Source organism: Pinus tabuliformis, chromosome J (genome assembly GCF_031772625.1).
Source record: "Pinus tabuliformis cultivar Carrire ecotype Pingquan chromosome J, CPIR1, whole genome shotgun sequence".
NCBI lineage: Eukaryota > Viridiplantae > Streptophyta > Pinopsida > Pinales > Pinaceae > Pinus > Pinus tabuliformis.
Genome location: NC_142295.1, coordinates 1,647,515,843 through 1,647,533,039, shown reverse-complemented (window position 1 = coordinate 1,647,533,039; position 17,197 = coordinate 1,647,515,843).

Sequence of the window (17,197 nt, the reverse complement as noted above, 5' to 3'; positions counted from 1 at the left end):
CGATTTTTCCAAAGTGGGTAGTTTGGCACAGTGGTAAAAATAGCTGTTTGTTTTTAAATGGGGGGTCGGGTCCGCATTGGGCGGCCCACCCCAAACTCCCGCACGGTTACATATATTAATGTGTCGTTGGTTTTGGTTTAATAGTATGGTGTTGGTTACGTTTTTAAATGTTTCAGTTGGGCCGCCCGTGGTGTGGGCCGGCCACGTGGCTGGGTGGGTTCGATTCCCACCGGCCCATTCAAATATGGTGTATGGTGCGTTGGGGGTGGTGGGGTTGGTGGCCCCCACCCCCTTTTTTTATTATTTTTTGTTTTTATTAACAATAATATGCATTTTTTTGAAAATCTGTTTTTGACTGTAGGAGTCAAATTAATGACCCCACAATTTCGCTCAAAATCCGGCCGGAGTTGGCCAGAATCCGATGGTCGAGTTCGGTCCAAATTGTGGCCTCCTTAAGTTGCCTAGTCATCAAAAAGTCAACCCAAATTTGACTGCTTCTAACTTTCGCATGCGGACTCGGTTTGACGAACTGTTCACACCACCGCAATCAGGATGACGAGATCTACGCTCTGGTCCTAGTTCGAAAGCATTCTGATCACTTTGATTTTTGAGCTTTCCTGAGTCCTCCTTGTCCTGTGTGTGTCTCTAGAGCCACCTGGATCACCATGTTGGATTGTGCATTTTTTGTTTTGTAGGAAAAAAGGGATTTTTCAAGCAAGCATGCATCCCAAAGCTTCAGTGACTAAAAAGGAATAAAACTGCCCCTTCCTCTTTTCCAAAAATTACTAACCTTTTAAACTAGCTCACTTGGTCCAAAGTTACTTTATGAGAATAGAGGTCTTGGGTTCAAGTCTTTCTTTTTGTTGAGTTACTTTTTCAAAAAGCACATGTAACTTATCTTTTAAAGTTACTTTATGTAAAAGTGTTCTCACCCATTATAAAAAGTGAGTCGCTTATAATTCTAAAGTCTCTTTATCTTTATTTAAGTTACAATTTCGTGAGTAGCTCACAAAGTACCATTGTAAAAGTGACTTTCACTTATTTATAAAAGTGAGTCACATAAAAAAAAATTAAGTGAGCTAATTAGATTAAGTTTAGAAAGAGGGGGATTTTTTTTAAATATAACATTATCATTCACTTTTGCACATTCATGCACTTCGTTAGCATCTTCAACAACTTTTCTTCAAAAAACCATAACTTCTTCATCTGGAAGTCGTTTTCAGATCCTTTTTTTTAATCAGCCTAATTTGTCGAGATACTTCCATTGGAACACTTAGTTTCAGCATCTACAACTTCAGTTTCTGTTAAAATGGAAAGTCCATGCCAAGTTATTCTTGACAGCACCAACTACTTCCAATGGGTGTCCTACATGGAAGATTTACTTAGAAGTAAGGATATTTTTAGAATAGCCTCGAGCCAAGAGTCTAAACCTAAATATGAAGATAAGACAGTGAAATGGGAAAATAAGCAAGGTCAAAGACGTGGGTTGATAGGGATGTCTATTTCTCCAGACCTTAGATTTCATATCGCAGAACTTGATACCCCTAATGAAGCAATGAAACAACTCAATAAAGTTTTTGGAATTGAAAATGAAATTAGAGGCCATAAACTCGAAAATGAGCTACTTACGCTGGACCCCAATAGTTTTTCTTCCATTGAAGATTTTTTGTCCAGGTTCAAGACCCTTAGACTTCTCTTGGAAGGTGTTAAGGTTAAGAATGAAGATGGTAGCTTTATCTATTCCATTCTTACTAAGTTAGGACCAGCCTACTCTGTGTTCGTTTCCACCTTCCCTTATACTAAAGAAGCCTTTATTTCTCAAGGACAAGCCTACAAATCCCCCTCTTTTGATCCTTGTTGTGATTCTGTAATAAGAGAACAAGAAAAACCCTTACATATTGGTATTCTTAATCTTGGAAACTGTTCGAAGAAAGCCTTAGCCGCCCAACAGCAACCAAGTTCAAAGAATCCTAAGAAGCATCAACATAAAAGGAATGGTCCTAAACCAACCAAGGGTCCTAAGCACTTTTAGTCTTAAAATGAAAAATCTATTCAACAAAATGATAAGGCAAATAAAAACAAAGGGAAGAAGACTTATAGACATTGAAACTTTTGTAATCGAGATGGCCACTTAGAATCTAAATGCTTTAAGAAGATGGAATCCTTGGAAGAAACAATGAAGAAGCATCACATCCATTTGGAGCACTCTTCAACTTCAACTTCATCTTCAGGAATAACATTTTTGCGTGTGGTTGTCAAGAATCTTGGTCTGTTTATGCACTAAATTTGTCTTCTTCTTCTCATTCTCATGAGTGGCTCATTGGTTCTGGAGCTTCTTATCACATGGGCAAAAACAAAGCCATGTTTTCTTCTTTAAATGATTGTAACACCAAAAATATATATGTTGGTGATGATAGATCTCTTAGTGTTGTAGGTAGTGGAACTATTCATCTAGACAATGGTCAATTTAATGATCTATTATGTGTTCCAATCTCATCTGTTGCACAAAATATTGTCACCATGACTTTCTGCAATTAGTGTGAGTCTATCACCACTCGTACTTTCCTCCTATGCAAGTCTTAAACCTCAGCTCTTCATATCAAGCCTTTAGAAATGAGAGAAAGTCCTTAAAAATCTATAAAACTTTGGTTCTGCACTTTCTCTTAGCATTACCTACGGTCCCGCACCCCATGGTCATGTTCCCTACAGACCTGCCCGCTCTGTTTTTGTGTAATGGTTGCAGACCCCTGTAAAAGTAAAAAAGGCGCAAGTATATTCTTAAAAACTACCTTTGGGTTATTTCTGGAAGCTTCTAGAGGGAATATTGAGGTGGCAAGTTCGCTCCTTTGATGTTCATGCATCCCATAACTAAAGGAGCTAACCCCTTGATGTGAGGAGCTTATCGCTTTGAAGTAGGACTCTATCCCTTCATGGGTGGACCTGGTAACTTCCTTCCTCTGCACTATAAAATGAGGCATTGGGATGGTTACTAAGGAGGTTGAAAGCTGAATATTTTTTAGGGTAAATGCTGTTGGAATTTAGACTTCCTAATTGAGCTTGAGAGGAGAGATTACATACCTTTTGACCTCATTGGGAAGAGTGTGAAGCTTGTCAAAGTAGAGGAGATTCTTGCTTGGACCCTGGGAGGAGCTTGTACAACATCAAGGCACCAAGGTTGTAAAGTTCTTCTTTGTTTAAAGTTAATACAATCAAGTTTATTTTTCTCAATAAGTTGTCTTCTATGGTTTATTTCATGGATTCCTTGATCACCATGATGAATATGATTTATTATATTGGCTATGCAAGTGTTATTTGATGTGTGCTTGTTTGTGTTTGCAGGTTCTTTAAAAGGAAGCTCATTCGGACGGTCGAAGCGTGGCTGCCACAAACTAGCGTTGGACTTAAGGTAGGGTCTAAGAACACCTTTTGGCTTTTATTTATAAATCGCAATATTTAGAGAAAGGTAGATTTGCTTGTTCTGCTTGTCGCTAGATATCTGTAGATACTAGGGAGATCGGTCTTGTCTGCAAGAACGATTTATCCGGCCGACAAAATGGCGACTCCGCTGGGGACTTGAGTTTTGGTTTTTGTCTTTACTTTTAATTTGACTTGAGAAACTTTTTCTTTGTTTCTTTTTTTTGCTTGATGTGTGTGGGATTGGGTAGTTTTTTAGATCTTGAATTGTTTTTTTTATTTTTCATGCTTTTGAAAGAGGAATGCACATTCTGTTTGTAACACAGTGTGGACATCCCCACACTGTTGCTTTACTACACAGAGCGGTACCGCACCTGGTTATACCAGATGCCTGCGGACCCTGTCAAAATTTTGAAAAACCTAAAATCTATTCATCCAGTTAAGCTTAGGATTTGTTTATGTTTTTTAGCCTCTGCCCAGATCTGCATGTGTCTTGTAAGAAACTTCTTGTTAGTGAGTTCCATTAACATTTTGGTTTTAGGTGATTTTCTAGAAGTTTTGCGTGCCTAGCTTGATTTTCGTTTGGTCTTTGTACTAACTTAGAGTTTAGAAGCCTAAGAAACCTCAGATTACCCTAGTTTTTGCTGGTCTTCTTAATGAGTTTGACCGATTTGTGAGATCTACCTTTGGTGAGAAATAGATCTCGTTTTCTCTTTGCAAAGCTTTGAAAGAACTTGTTTTGAAAGTTTTGAATTTCATTTTTAAAAAGAAAACATAAGATGGGTGTTTTTTGATTAATTTGTTATTCTGAACAAATTAGTCCTTAGTTTGCTGAATAACTAAGTAAAACGTTCTCGAAAAGAAATTATGTAAGCTTTTACTTCAATTAGGTTTTTAGAAGTTGTAGATCTCAAGATTAGATTTTTTTTTTTTATAGTTTTGAGTGTTTTCTAGAAATTTTAAAGTCTCTTTTGAAAAGGATTTATTTTTGTAGTTTTTCAAGTGTTGAAAAGAAAGGTATATTTTTCGTGAGCATAATTAGTAGTCTCATTTTTGAGTTTATTGAAAAAGACAAAAAGTTTTTCTTTTCATTTGTTTGTTAAGGAAATATTTGTTTTTCAAGCAATTGCATTCTCAACTCTTTCTTTAGCTAGAAATTCATTGAAGAAAAAGGATTGTTTATCATCTTAGGTGCATTTTTAGTGTTTTGGAGTCGAGTCTTCACACCATAAAGTTTCATCTCCACACCTTTTGACTTAAGAAACAACCATAAAAATAACGCTTAAAGTAAAATTTATCTAGCAATTTTTTTATTTCTAGGGCTCTTTATCACCAACATAGCTTAGGCTAGTATCTTGGAGTAAGGAGCAATTAACTCTCCAAGATAGTTAAAACAAACAAGTAGCTATATCTTGCGGTAGGAGATACATTCCAATTGTTACATCTATGCTCTAGGAAGCTCCTCTTAAAGGAGTCAAGCACGAGATCATATCCAAACCAGTGGGGTAATCAATCCTTCCTCTTTGGGAACAATAGAAGATATACATGTATTAAAAACGGTAAACCTCAGATTGACCATTGTCGAGGAGCCTAGGGTCACTTGTTGGTAAACCTTGGATTATGTCAAGGAGCCTTCAAGGGGATTGAGCTTTGCTACTCTGCCCTTGCGTGTGTATCGGATCACAGACTGTTCCCCCAGGTATATTTGTTTCTGTTGGTAACCATAGTGACCATAATCTATAGGATTCTTTCCTAAGGTGATGGTGGAGGGAAGATCCCACTGTACCTGGAGCAGACGTCGACTAGACTCACTTGGACTCTCTGGGGGGTTCTCTTCACTCGAGATGGTTTAGTGAAGAAACTTGTGCTAGTCTGTTTCATTAAGCAAGTTGTCGGGGTAACTGTTCCAACCGCCATTTCTGTATTGAATTCTGCGACGTTGGATTTCATCACCAACTAGTGTTTTCAGTACGGAAAGTTACTGTTTGTGTGTGGTTTGAACTCCTAGATTTTTTAGGCGTGTGATTCAAATTGTTTGGTTCTTTAGAGACTTTAGGTGGTTTTATTGAGATTTTTCTTTGTTTGCGTGTGAAGTAATTAAAATATTTAATCGTGGCTGAATTACCGAGACAATCCCGTAGACTTCGGGGGCAACCTCCCGAGTATTCACCAAGCCAGCTTGAAGGGCTACGAGCTCTTGTAACTCCTAGTGACAGTAGAGTTGGGTCACCGGAAGAAAGAGAATCTTCTTTAGTTGTTCATCCTGATTATCAAGTTCAAGCAATAGAGTATATTTCTGAACCAATTTCATTCTCCGAAGTTACTGGTAGTTTTTCTTCTACTAGTGAATTAGCTGAAGAGCCTGAAATTTCTGAGCTTGAAATTGAACCTGCTGCTACTCCATTGTCAGGATTTGCTTCTCCAACTTCCAGTGGTCCTGGTTCACCCAAGGTAGGAAGGATCATTACCCAAAATCCTCCTTCTGGACTTATTGCTATTGAAGAACTCGTTACTCTGGAAGAAGGTATACCTGTCCCTGAAAATCAACCAACTATAGAACTTAGGGAGCGTGAATTGATCTTTTACAGTCCACCTAGGAGGGACGCTTGGTATCTTTCATTGACCAACTTTTTAGAAAATTTGGGTCTCATTTTTCACCATCTCGCATTCCTTTTCATCCAACACCTAGAGGTTATTATCCTCCTTTGAATATGTCGAGACAGTCATCCATGTTTTCTGAATCTCCGGAAATTTTTATATGGCGGTCCTTCTGTTCCTTCTAGGTATTAGTCACTTATTGGTACTTTTTCAGGAGCATCTCCTCAACCCATTGAACATGGATTATCAACTGGTAATAATGGAACTAAACCGTTGAGTGTAGAAGATATTCTTATGATGTCAGGTACCACTCCAAATCCGCAACCTCAAGGTAGTCAGTTACCGCTTGGGGGTCAACCTCAAGGTACTCAATTATCACATTAGGGGCAACCTCAAGGTACCCAGTTACCTCCTAGAGGGCAACCTCAAGGACAGTACATACCGTTGGGACAGTACATTCCTCAAGGTCAACCCCAAACTCAGTACGTACCTCAAGGTCAACCTCAGTATCAATATGTACCTCAAGGTCAACCCCAGTTTCAGTACGTGCCTCAAGGTTATCAACCTCAAGGTCAGTACCCAACCCAAGGTTTCCAACCACCTTCAGGTCAATCATTTGTCCAAGGAGCTGGAAATGTACCTTTGAATTATCAACCCTACCTTCAACCCGGTTATGGTCCTCAATATTATCAACCTTCTATGGGTCCATACCCCGGAATGAACATGGTGTGGGATCCATCTCAATTTCAACGTGCAGTTTTCATCTCAATCTAGACAACCTTTAGTTTCTAGTTCAACCTAGCAACCCGTCCAGCCTACTATTCAAACTTATGCACCTGGTGTAGCTCATCAGTCTGGGCCTAGTTCGCCTCGAACTCCGCCTCAAATGACTGCTGCAACTACTGCAACTTCTGTTCAATCTACCCCACCTACTTCTGGAGTATCGGCAGCTCCAGTTTCTACTGTTCCTGTATCAACTCCTCAAGCATATTTACCTCAGTCTGGACCCACAATTCAGACTTTGGTTCAGATGCCTGTAGGAAAACCTGGTCCAAGTACGGTTGTCACAAGTCAACCTCAATTTACTTATCAACCGTACCAGGGACAGTACCAATTCGTTCCTGCTGTTCAAAGTTCAGTCTACCAATATCAACCATACCCTGGATATACTTACCAGCAACCTCAACAACCCCAGTACGGTCTGGTTAATCCTGGTTTTGTGGGAGGATATAATATCCCAAATGCAATTCCAATTCTAAGTTATCCTGGATATCCTCCTCCAGGGGCTGGTCTTATGACCCAGGGTTTTCAAGAACCTAATCGTCAGTTACCGTTCATTGCAACTTTGTACTTGCCTGATTTGTCATGCCTTACGAATGATCCAATTAATTATCTTCCGTTTTGGCGCCAATGCCGAATAATTTGCCCAGTGATATCCCAAAGTTTGAAGGTAAATCGGGAGAGAATTCGTCAAACCATGTGATGACTTATCACCTCTGGTGTGCATCTAACTCCATTGTAGATGATTCAATTTGTTTATGTATTTTTCAATGCACTCTGATTGGTCTTGCGCCAAGTGGTACATTGAGTTACCGCGAGCCTCTTTTTAAAATTTTAGTCGGCTAGCTACTTCATTCTTAACTCATTTTCAGTTGCCTATCAGATATGACAATGGCACAGAATTATTAACTTCATTAAAACAGTCAACATCCACTTATATTTCAGATTATATTCATGAATGGAGGCATCGACGGCGTTTAGTGAAAGTTTTTATTCCGGATCAAATCTTAGCTAAATGGTTTTTTAAATCATTATTACCTAAAATCACTGAGGATTTAGCTAAGGCAGGAGTTGTTACTGAAGAGCAAGTAATTTCTCAAGCTCAGTACCTTGACCTCGTTTATATGCAGTCGGGTACTTTACACGAGAAAATCCTCGATCTTCCCAAACAAAATCAAATAACTGCAGCTCCTTCAGGGTCTCATGCCGCTGACTGTATGATTGGTTCAGTTAACACCAAAAGTAAAAAGAAATCTTCAAAGAATTCTTCTCCTATTATAACTTTACCAGAATCCATGACAGGAGACTCTTCCGCTGAAATTCCTGCCGATATTCATGTCGTAGAATCATCTACGGCCAAATCAAAATCTGGCGGTAAAAATAAAGGGAAGAAGAAAAATAAACAAAATTCGAAAGAGAAATCATATAAAACAGAATCTACTGACGAGAAACGTAAACCTCGTTATCCTTGTCTCATTTGTGACGAAGAGCATTTTACAAGAGACTGCCCTCATCATGCTGAGGTTGCAAAAATCGTCAAAGGTTCTCAAACGCCTGCTGTATTGAAGGATCCTTTTCCTAGTCAAGATAGTAAGATGATCAGTTCTTCCTCAAATGCCTCAGAAGAACCCATAATGATGATGTCCCATGTTAGGATTGCGACACGATCGCAAGATTATGGAAGTAAAAGTCCTGTTGATGGTAAGGAAGTAGAATCTTCTAATTCAAACCCATCAACTTCAACTCCTGGTTTTGATCCACTACAGATCGAGAAACCTAACCCAGACTTAGTGATCAAACCACCTGCAAAAGGTATACTTCGAAATTCAACTTTCAATCCGCATGCGAGAGCTGGTCAGAACTATAACATTGTTGAAGATTTAGCTATTTCCCCTTCAGCAATGTCGGCTTTGGAGGTGCTGCAATCATGTCCAACACAACGTAAATTGCTTTTTTCGGCTATAGGAGCTATTGATATTCAGGACTCGAACCTGATAATCTTTGATTTAGAAAATAGTACACCTCGTTTACCTCATCAAATGGCTTTCCAGATTCCAGTGTTAGTCAAAAAAAAACTTGCTTTAGGACTGTGATTGATGAGGGAGCTTCAACGTGTATTATGTCGATCCAGTGTTGGAGATCGCTTGGTTCTCCCACACTTAATCAATTCCTGATGATTCTAAAGGCTTTTGATGGCCATGGGTTCCATCCTTTTGGCATTCTACATGATTTACCTATAGGGGTTGAAGGCAAAACTGTTAATCTAGATGTGGAAGTGGTTGATGCCCCTCTAGATTACAACCTTCTCTTGGGTCGTAGTTGGTCTTACGCTATGACTGTTGTTGTTTCATCGGTCTTTCGGCTTATAAAGTTTCCTCACAATGGAAATATTGTAACTATAGACCACCTAACTTACTTTTCATCCGACCCAGCCTCTTCTGAAAGTATCCAGAATGTCGGAAAACAACTATCCCTTACAAGGATGTTGGAGTAGGATTAGTTAAAGATTCTGGTTTACTAGGAAATTTTTCCTTTCCTCCTCCTAACGTATCGCCTTCTACTGCAACCATTCATATGATTTCATCAGACACTATTGTTTATGATGATCCTTGGATCGTACCTTCTGAATCTGAGATGGATTCATTTGGTGATACTATGCCTTTGAGTCCCTATGAAATTGTGTATCAGGCTGTACAGTCGTTTTCCGACCCTTCTTCAACCGAAATTGATCTAATGAATGTGGTCCATGGAGAATCACTTTCAACATCAAACTCAGATTCAACAACGTTTTCCGAACTTGTTCATACTGATGAGCAGATTCGTGAAATTTTGTCTGTTGATGACTTACCATGGGAAGATCTTCATCATAGATCTTCGTTCTTACCTGAGATTGATCATTTTGAAAATGATTTTTCATCTATTTTTACTACTGATTATGTCAAAGAACCACAGAATCCTTTGCAAAATCATGATTCTGAGTTAAATTTGGAAAATATTTCTCGAACAGTTCCTATTGACATTTCAGTTAAACTTGGAATTGTTGAAAACATTCATATAGGTGCCTCCTGTACGGAAAACAAACTCCAAACATATAAGGCCCTATTTCAAGAATTTCGTGACGTGTTTGCCTGGTCATATGAAGAAATGCCAAGAACTGATCCAGCAATTGTTGTTCATGAAATCAAAACTTACCTAGATGCTAAACCCATCCGGCAACATTTTCATCAGATCCACCTGCAAAAAGCCGCTGTTATTAAAGCAGAAGTTGAGAAATTACTTAAAGTAGGTTTCATTTATCCAATTCCCTTAATAGATTGGCTATTGAATATTGTTCCTGTTAACAAAAAGCAAGGAATGATAAGAATATGTATCGATTATAGGGATATTAATCGAGCTTGTTCCAAAGACAATTATCCAACTCCCTATATCGATCAAATCATTGATGATTGTGCCAGCAGTGAAATATTCCCCTTTATGGATGGTTTTTCTGGTTACAATCAAATTAACATTCTACCTGCCGATCAACCAAAAACGGCTTTCATTTGTCCATGGGGAACATTTTCTTATTTCAAATTACCTTTTGGACTAAAGAACGCTGGAGAAACTTTTCAAAGAGCTATGTCTTACGCATTTCATGACATCAAGCACATTGTGCAACCTTATCTCGATGATTTACCTGCTCATTCATTACACAAAGCTGATCATCTCACTCATTTACGAGCAATCTTTATGAGATGTAGGCATTATCGAATTAGGTTGAATCCACACAAATGTGTTTTTTGTATAGAAACGGGTCGTTTACTAGGATTTGTTGTTTCGAAAGCCAACATTCGTGTCAATCCCTTGAAGGTTGAAGCTATTGTCAAATTGTCTCCTCCTTCGACTCTTCACCAACTCCAAAGTTTGCAAGGGAAAGCAAACTTTTTACGTCGATTCATTCCTAACTACGCCAAGATAACAAAGGGTTTTACTAGGTTGTTGAAACAGAATACTCCGTTCTTTTGGGATGAGATAGCTGACAAATCTTTTGATGCACTTAAACACACATTGACCCATGCACCATTATTGCATCCTCCCAACTACAACCAGGATTACTTCTTGTATCTCGCCTCCTCTCATTCCACCATCAGAATGGTTTTAGTTTAGGAAGATGAATTCGGTAGTGAACATGTGATTTACTACCTTAGTCAAACTTTGAATCCAACTGAGTTAAAATATTCACGTGTGGGGAAATTGGCCTTGGTAGCTGTTCAAGCTGTCCAAAGATTTCGTCATTACATCTTACTACGCAAAACTACTATAATTTCTGACTATAACCCTATGATTTATATTTTGACAAAACAATTGCTAGGGGGCAAGTATTTCAAATGGATTGTTATCCTGCAGGAATTTGACTTGGAATTTGAAAAATCCAAGTCAAAGAAATCTTTAGTTTTTGCGGAACTGATGTGTGACTTCCCGCGTGCTGATACTGAAACTGTGGTGGAAGAGTCCATTGCGGATGAATCCCTGTTTCTTATCAGTACTCTTGATCCATGGTATGGAGATATCATATTTTATCTCCAAACCCAATCTTTTCAGCCTGATATTTCACGATCTTAGCGACGGAAAATACGTTTCCAATCCCAACAATAGAATATCATTTGAGATACACTCTATCGTCGTGGGGCGGACTCTATTTTCCGAAATTATTTAACGCATGAAGAAGCTGAAAAGGTTTTAAATGACTGTCACTCTGGAGTGTGTGGCGGTCATATGCCTGGGTATGCCACAACCCAAAAGATATTGCGTGCTGGATATTTCTGGCCGTCTTTGTTTAAATATTGTATTTACGCGGTCCAAAAATGCCACAATTGTCAAATTTTGGATCGAAAGATGCGTGCTCCACCTGCTCCTCTCCACCCTATAATTGTCGTCGGTCCTTTTGGAAAGTGGAGTATCGACTTTATTACATGTCACCCTCACTCGGCCGGGGGGCATGCGTATATCATGCTTGGGGTAGAATATTTTACCAAGTGGGCCGAGGCGATGCCTACATTTTCGGCAGACGACAAAACTGCTGCAATTTTTGTTTTCAATCATATAATTACTAGATTCGGTGTTCCACAAGCGATTATCACTGATCATGGGCATCATTTTCGAAACATCATGATGACTGAACTAACAGATCAACTTGGCCTGCGTCACGATAGTTCTACTCCATATTACCCATAGGCTAATGGTCTGGTTGAAGCCATCAACAAAGTTCTAGTCATTATGATTCGACGAATCATTGGGATTCATAGGTCGAATTGGCATAACATGTTATTTTCAGCGCTTTGGGTGTATCGAACCTCAGTAAAAACATCAACTGGTTTCACTCCTTTCCAACTAGTTTACGGTTTGGAAGCTGTGTTAGCCATTGAATGCGAAATCCCGTCATTGCAAATAGCCATAGAATTACTTCCAACCACTTCTGAAGACGAGAAACGTTTGTTGTACTTAGCTCAGCTAGATGAGAATCGACGTGATGCTGCACTAGAAATTGAAACTCATGCCAAACGAATTAAAGCTCAGTATGATCGAAATGTTACGCCTCATAATTTTTAGGAAGGAGATCTAGTATTACTATACGATCAAGCAAATGATAAGCTAGGGGCTGGAAAATTCATACCTATGTGTCATGGTCCTTATGTTGTTAAGCGAAAGCTGGAAAAAGGGGCCTATGAATTGGTAGATTTTAACGGTGTCTCTTTAGGTAAGCCCAAAAATGGTCTTTATCTGAAGAGATATTATGCTTAAACCTATGTGTGGAGATTTTAGTTAGATTAGTTTTCTTTCTAGCTGGTGTGTTTTAGATTAGAAAAGTGTGCTTAGTTTAGAGAGTGTTTTTGTTATTATTCCTGCTTATCTTGATTTTACTCTTGATATTTCAGATGTCGACGTCTCTTCAAACATACATTGGTTTCACTGATGGTGCTTGTCGTAATACACGGAACATTTCTTCCGCAGCTTGGGTTATCTATTCACCCTCTGATGAGTTGGTATCTATGCATGGGGTAAGCCTCGGTCAAACAACGAACAACATTGCAGAGTATAGTGCAGTGATTGAGTTATTATCTAAATCCATCTCATTTGGGATTCGGAGTTTGATTGTGAGGTTAGATTCTGAACTCGTTGTATTGCAGCTTAATAGAGTTTATGCCATTAGAAATCCAGTGTTATTGAGATTATTTTTGAGAGTTCGTCTCCTGGAACGTGAATTTGATTATATTGAATATCAACATATTCCAAGATATTTAAATACATTAGCAGATGCAATTGCTTCTCGAATGTTAAGTAGACATTTGCAATAATCAAACAGTAAATTTAAAAACATTCCATAACATGTTTTACAAGATAGCCAGTAATAGTGATATAGCATAGCATAGAAGTGTGTCAGATATACATCATCTTCGATCATAGGTTGAAAAACACCTTATGATTGGCAAAAATGATAGTACAAAAAGCAAAAATGTCATATGAGTCTACAACAGGCGATCATCCTATCACTGGTGATTATCATGATAAGAAACCACTGCTCGGGCCACACTACAAAGGAACCTCCTGAAAGGTCCTGGGACCCCAATCACATAGTTCTGTAACCTGAGAGGGATGTCATCTATGCTAGTCTCCGGAATATCTGCTGTCAAGCGCTCTAGATGGTTTTCCAATTTGGCCAGGGTCTTTGTAGATTCGTCCTGTAGGGCTGGTACTGCTACAGCTAGGTGTCTCCTCTCATAGGGCCAGAGAATGGCTGGTCGCCGTGGAACTAAATCTGCATTTGAAACTTTTTACTATCAGTTTTGGACGATTTAAAAACAAAAAAATTAAACTTAGAAAATGTTGAGAATGATTTTACCTGAGTCATCCCACTGCTCTCCTGGTGGAAGAGCCATGTCTGGGTCACCACGATAATCCATCCCAGCATAAGGAAAATCCTAAATCGTGAAAAATTGGTTCTCCAACCAATGAAAATATTCAGGAGGAAATCGAACGACCTCTGAACCCTCCTCAGGATGACGAGCCATAACTGCAACCCAACGCATCAGCTTGGGCTCTCGGGGAAGTCCATCTCCAACAGAAAGATGTTGTGGGACAAACATCGGAACCCTCTCTAGACCAAATCTCACAACTAAGAAACCATATCTAAAGTTTTTTAGTTGTCCGTTCTTTGCTCTAGTCAGTTCGCCTTTTACATTAGCCAACACAGCTTCGCACTAGTTGAAGATGGTGCCTCGATAGCAGTCTACTGCCATTCGCATTTAGGATCCAGTGGCTACATGCAGTGTTGTGCTTCCACAGATTCTGGTGACAGTAAATGCAATCACTTTGAGTTCAGGATGGGAGATGGTTTTGATATCAATCCCTTTGTCCTTGGTTTGGTCATTAAAAACTCTAGTCGGAGACTATTGACAAATTGGCCACCTGGCCTAGTCCGGAATAGAGTCAAATGTTCACCTCTCTTGGGCAAACCAGTGAAGAAGTAAATATCCTCTGGCTCCATTTCGAGCTGGTGGCCACCAATAATGAAACATTGGTCCTATATATTCCATCTGTCCACCAGCCACTACAAAAAGTCCACTTGGGCCCTCATGCTAGGTATGGCCTAGAATTTAAATAACCCACATGCCTTCAATGCATCTATTGAAGGTTGATGATTAATTGTGGCAAGGTCCACATCTTTGTGCTCCTGTTCCCGCCAACTGAGCACGGTATATATCCTACATTGAAATAAAAGGTGGATTAGAACATTTTAATTCGAATTTTTTGGGCAGAAATTGAAAAAATTATAGTTATAAAACCTATGTGACAGGGTCCATACTCTCCAGTTAGGGATAGTGCGTAGGTCCGCACTCTGCCCAAACAGCAGGTGCAGGCCCTTGGCTCCTTCCTTTGCTGGTAAAAGTCGGGGTTCCCAGGTTTCGCATGCTGCTCCCGTGGACCCCCGCGAGTGGTCTTTAAAACTAAATTTTGCATAAAAATCAAAATAGAAACCTAAAAACAAAATTCAAACAGTTGAAATACAAGATTAATGTGATGTGGATGACCTGGAGGTGATGGTTTTCGATTCCAACGGACGGATTTTCCGCAATCTTCATGTGAAGTTTCTTACCCAAAAGCTCTCTTTTCTCACTCTGAAGTCAAACGGTAAAAATGAATTTACAAAATCCCTTTTTATAAGCTTTTTTGAATAAATTAATTTATAATTTGTTTGTTTTTCACTTTAAAGAGGTAACTTTTTGATGCATTTTTATTTATTTTTAAACAGGTATGAGTAATGTTTGAGTTTTTGTGCAGAATATCAGATTTTTCAGGCAAAATTGATCATTTTCAACAAAAAACATTAGAGTCTCTTTAAGCTCTTTTCTGACTCCTAAAATATGAAAAGATTGACGAGTTTTTCTTTTTAGGCTCGTTAAAACGGAATTAAAAAGACAATCCACTTACAACTCTTTTCTAACTGTATAAACATGAAAAGATTTTTGGATTTTTTTCGTTTCAAATTCGATATTGGTGATAAAATGACGTGTCCTTGATTGCTTTTTTACTTTTTTCGGATCGAAGACACTAATTATGAAAAGTACTCCTTGATCGTAATGATCAAGTGGTTCTCTCAAGTATTATTTTATACTTTTTCGGGCTTGGGAGACACAAATTTACGAAAAAGGACAACCATGGAGTTTTCTTAAGTTTTTCTTCTGACTCCCTAAAATTGAAAAACGTCGAGTTTCTCCTATACTGGACTCGTTAAAATTTAACAGTAAAGGACCTGTTCAATTACAAACAGGAATGGACCACCCCTTCTTGAGGTTCAAATTTTAAACTAAGTTGGACTCATCCGAAGGATGAGCTTATAACCAAGCAAATGTTATCCTCCTCAAGCTTGTTAAAAAATAAGGAGGTACCTGCCAGAAATGGTGGTGGAAAAAGAGAGGAAAAAGAACCTGTTTGCTATACTTTGTGTCTCAAAAAAACATTTAACCACTCTTGAACACGACACTTTTTGTTCACCTGGGTTGGGAAATCCTTTGCCTAACAGTTAATCAAACCATATTGAAAGTCTTCAACCAGTTTCTGGGTATTAGCTTTGGGTCAATTATCACCAAACCATCTGCAGTGTCGTTAAGTGTTCAAGAGGTCAGTGAAAATAAACCATTCATCTACAAAATATCAGTCATCTATCTTGACCATCCCTGAGTCAGTCCTTGCAAACATATTTCTTCAAACTTGATCTATGATTTTGTGTTGTGGGCTTGCCTACGACGGATCACTTTCTATCGACTTCAGCTAATTATCTAGAAAGATGATCTAGAAATCGTCAGTACCTTGGAATCTGCATGCCTCAATGGCAGGTTTCTCGCCTTCAATGACACGTTGCATCATTGACCTTCGATCAAAGGATTCCGTGACATGTTTGACATCAACTCATCTATTCACATTTCATGGATTGTACTGGGTACTTTGAGAGCCATTGACATTACTGGTGGTTTCTCTCACACTTGTTAACAGTTTACATCATTGACTAGTAATCAAGTGATTTCTACCATGTTCGACTTTGACACATTCATTCACATGGATAGAATCGTACTATTTCGGGAAGTAGAAATCAAGACCCTGGATCTAGTTTCCACCATCCAGGCTACGAGGAATCTTGTTATTCATTATGCAGTGGACTATTCATAAACAGATGGCTGCGCCCATACTGTGTCTACATATGTCTATACTTGTGATGTATTACAAGATCATTCCTATATCAGAGCAGTTTAGTTAGTTTTCTAGTCAGTTTTGATCTGAGTATGGGAATGCCTACCTCAGCGATGATATGATCACATATATATATTTTGTATTGAATGTTTTTACAAGTTCCAACCAGGCTCTCCACAAGACGATCCTCGAAATGATAAATTACTTCACTCTTCCTAGATGAAAAATACTATCTATTACAGACTTCGCACTTTAGGGGGCAATCTGTTGCACAAAATATTGTCACCATGACTTTCTGCAATCAGTGTGAGTCTATCACCACTCACACTTTCCTCCTATACAAGTCTTAAACCTTAGCTCTTCATGTCAAGCATTGAAAAATGAGAGAAAGTCCTTAAAAATCTCTAAAACTCTGGTTCCGCACTTTCTCTTAGCATTACCTATGGTCCCACACCCCCTGGTCATGTTCCCTGCGGACCTGCCTGCTTTGTTTTTGTGTAATGGGTGCGGACCCCTATAAAAGTAATAAAGGTGCAAGTATATTCTTAAAAACTCACTTTGGGTTATTTCTGGAAGCTTCTAGAGGGAATATTGAGGTGGCAATTTCGCTCCTTTGATGTTCATGCATCCCATAACTAAAGGAGCTAACACCTTGATGTGAGGAGCTTATCCCTTTGAA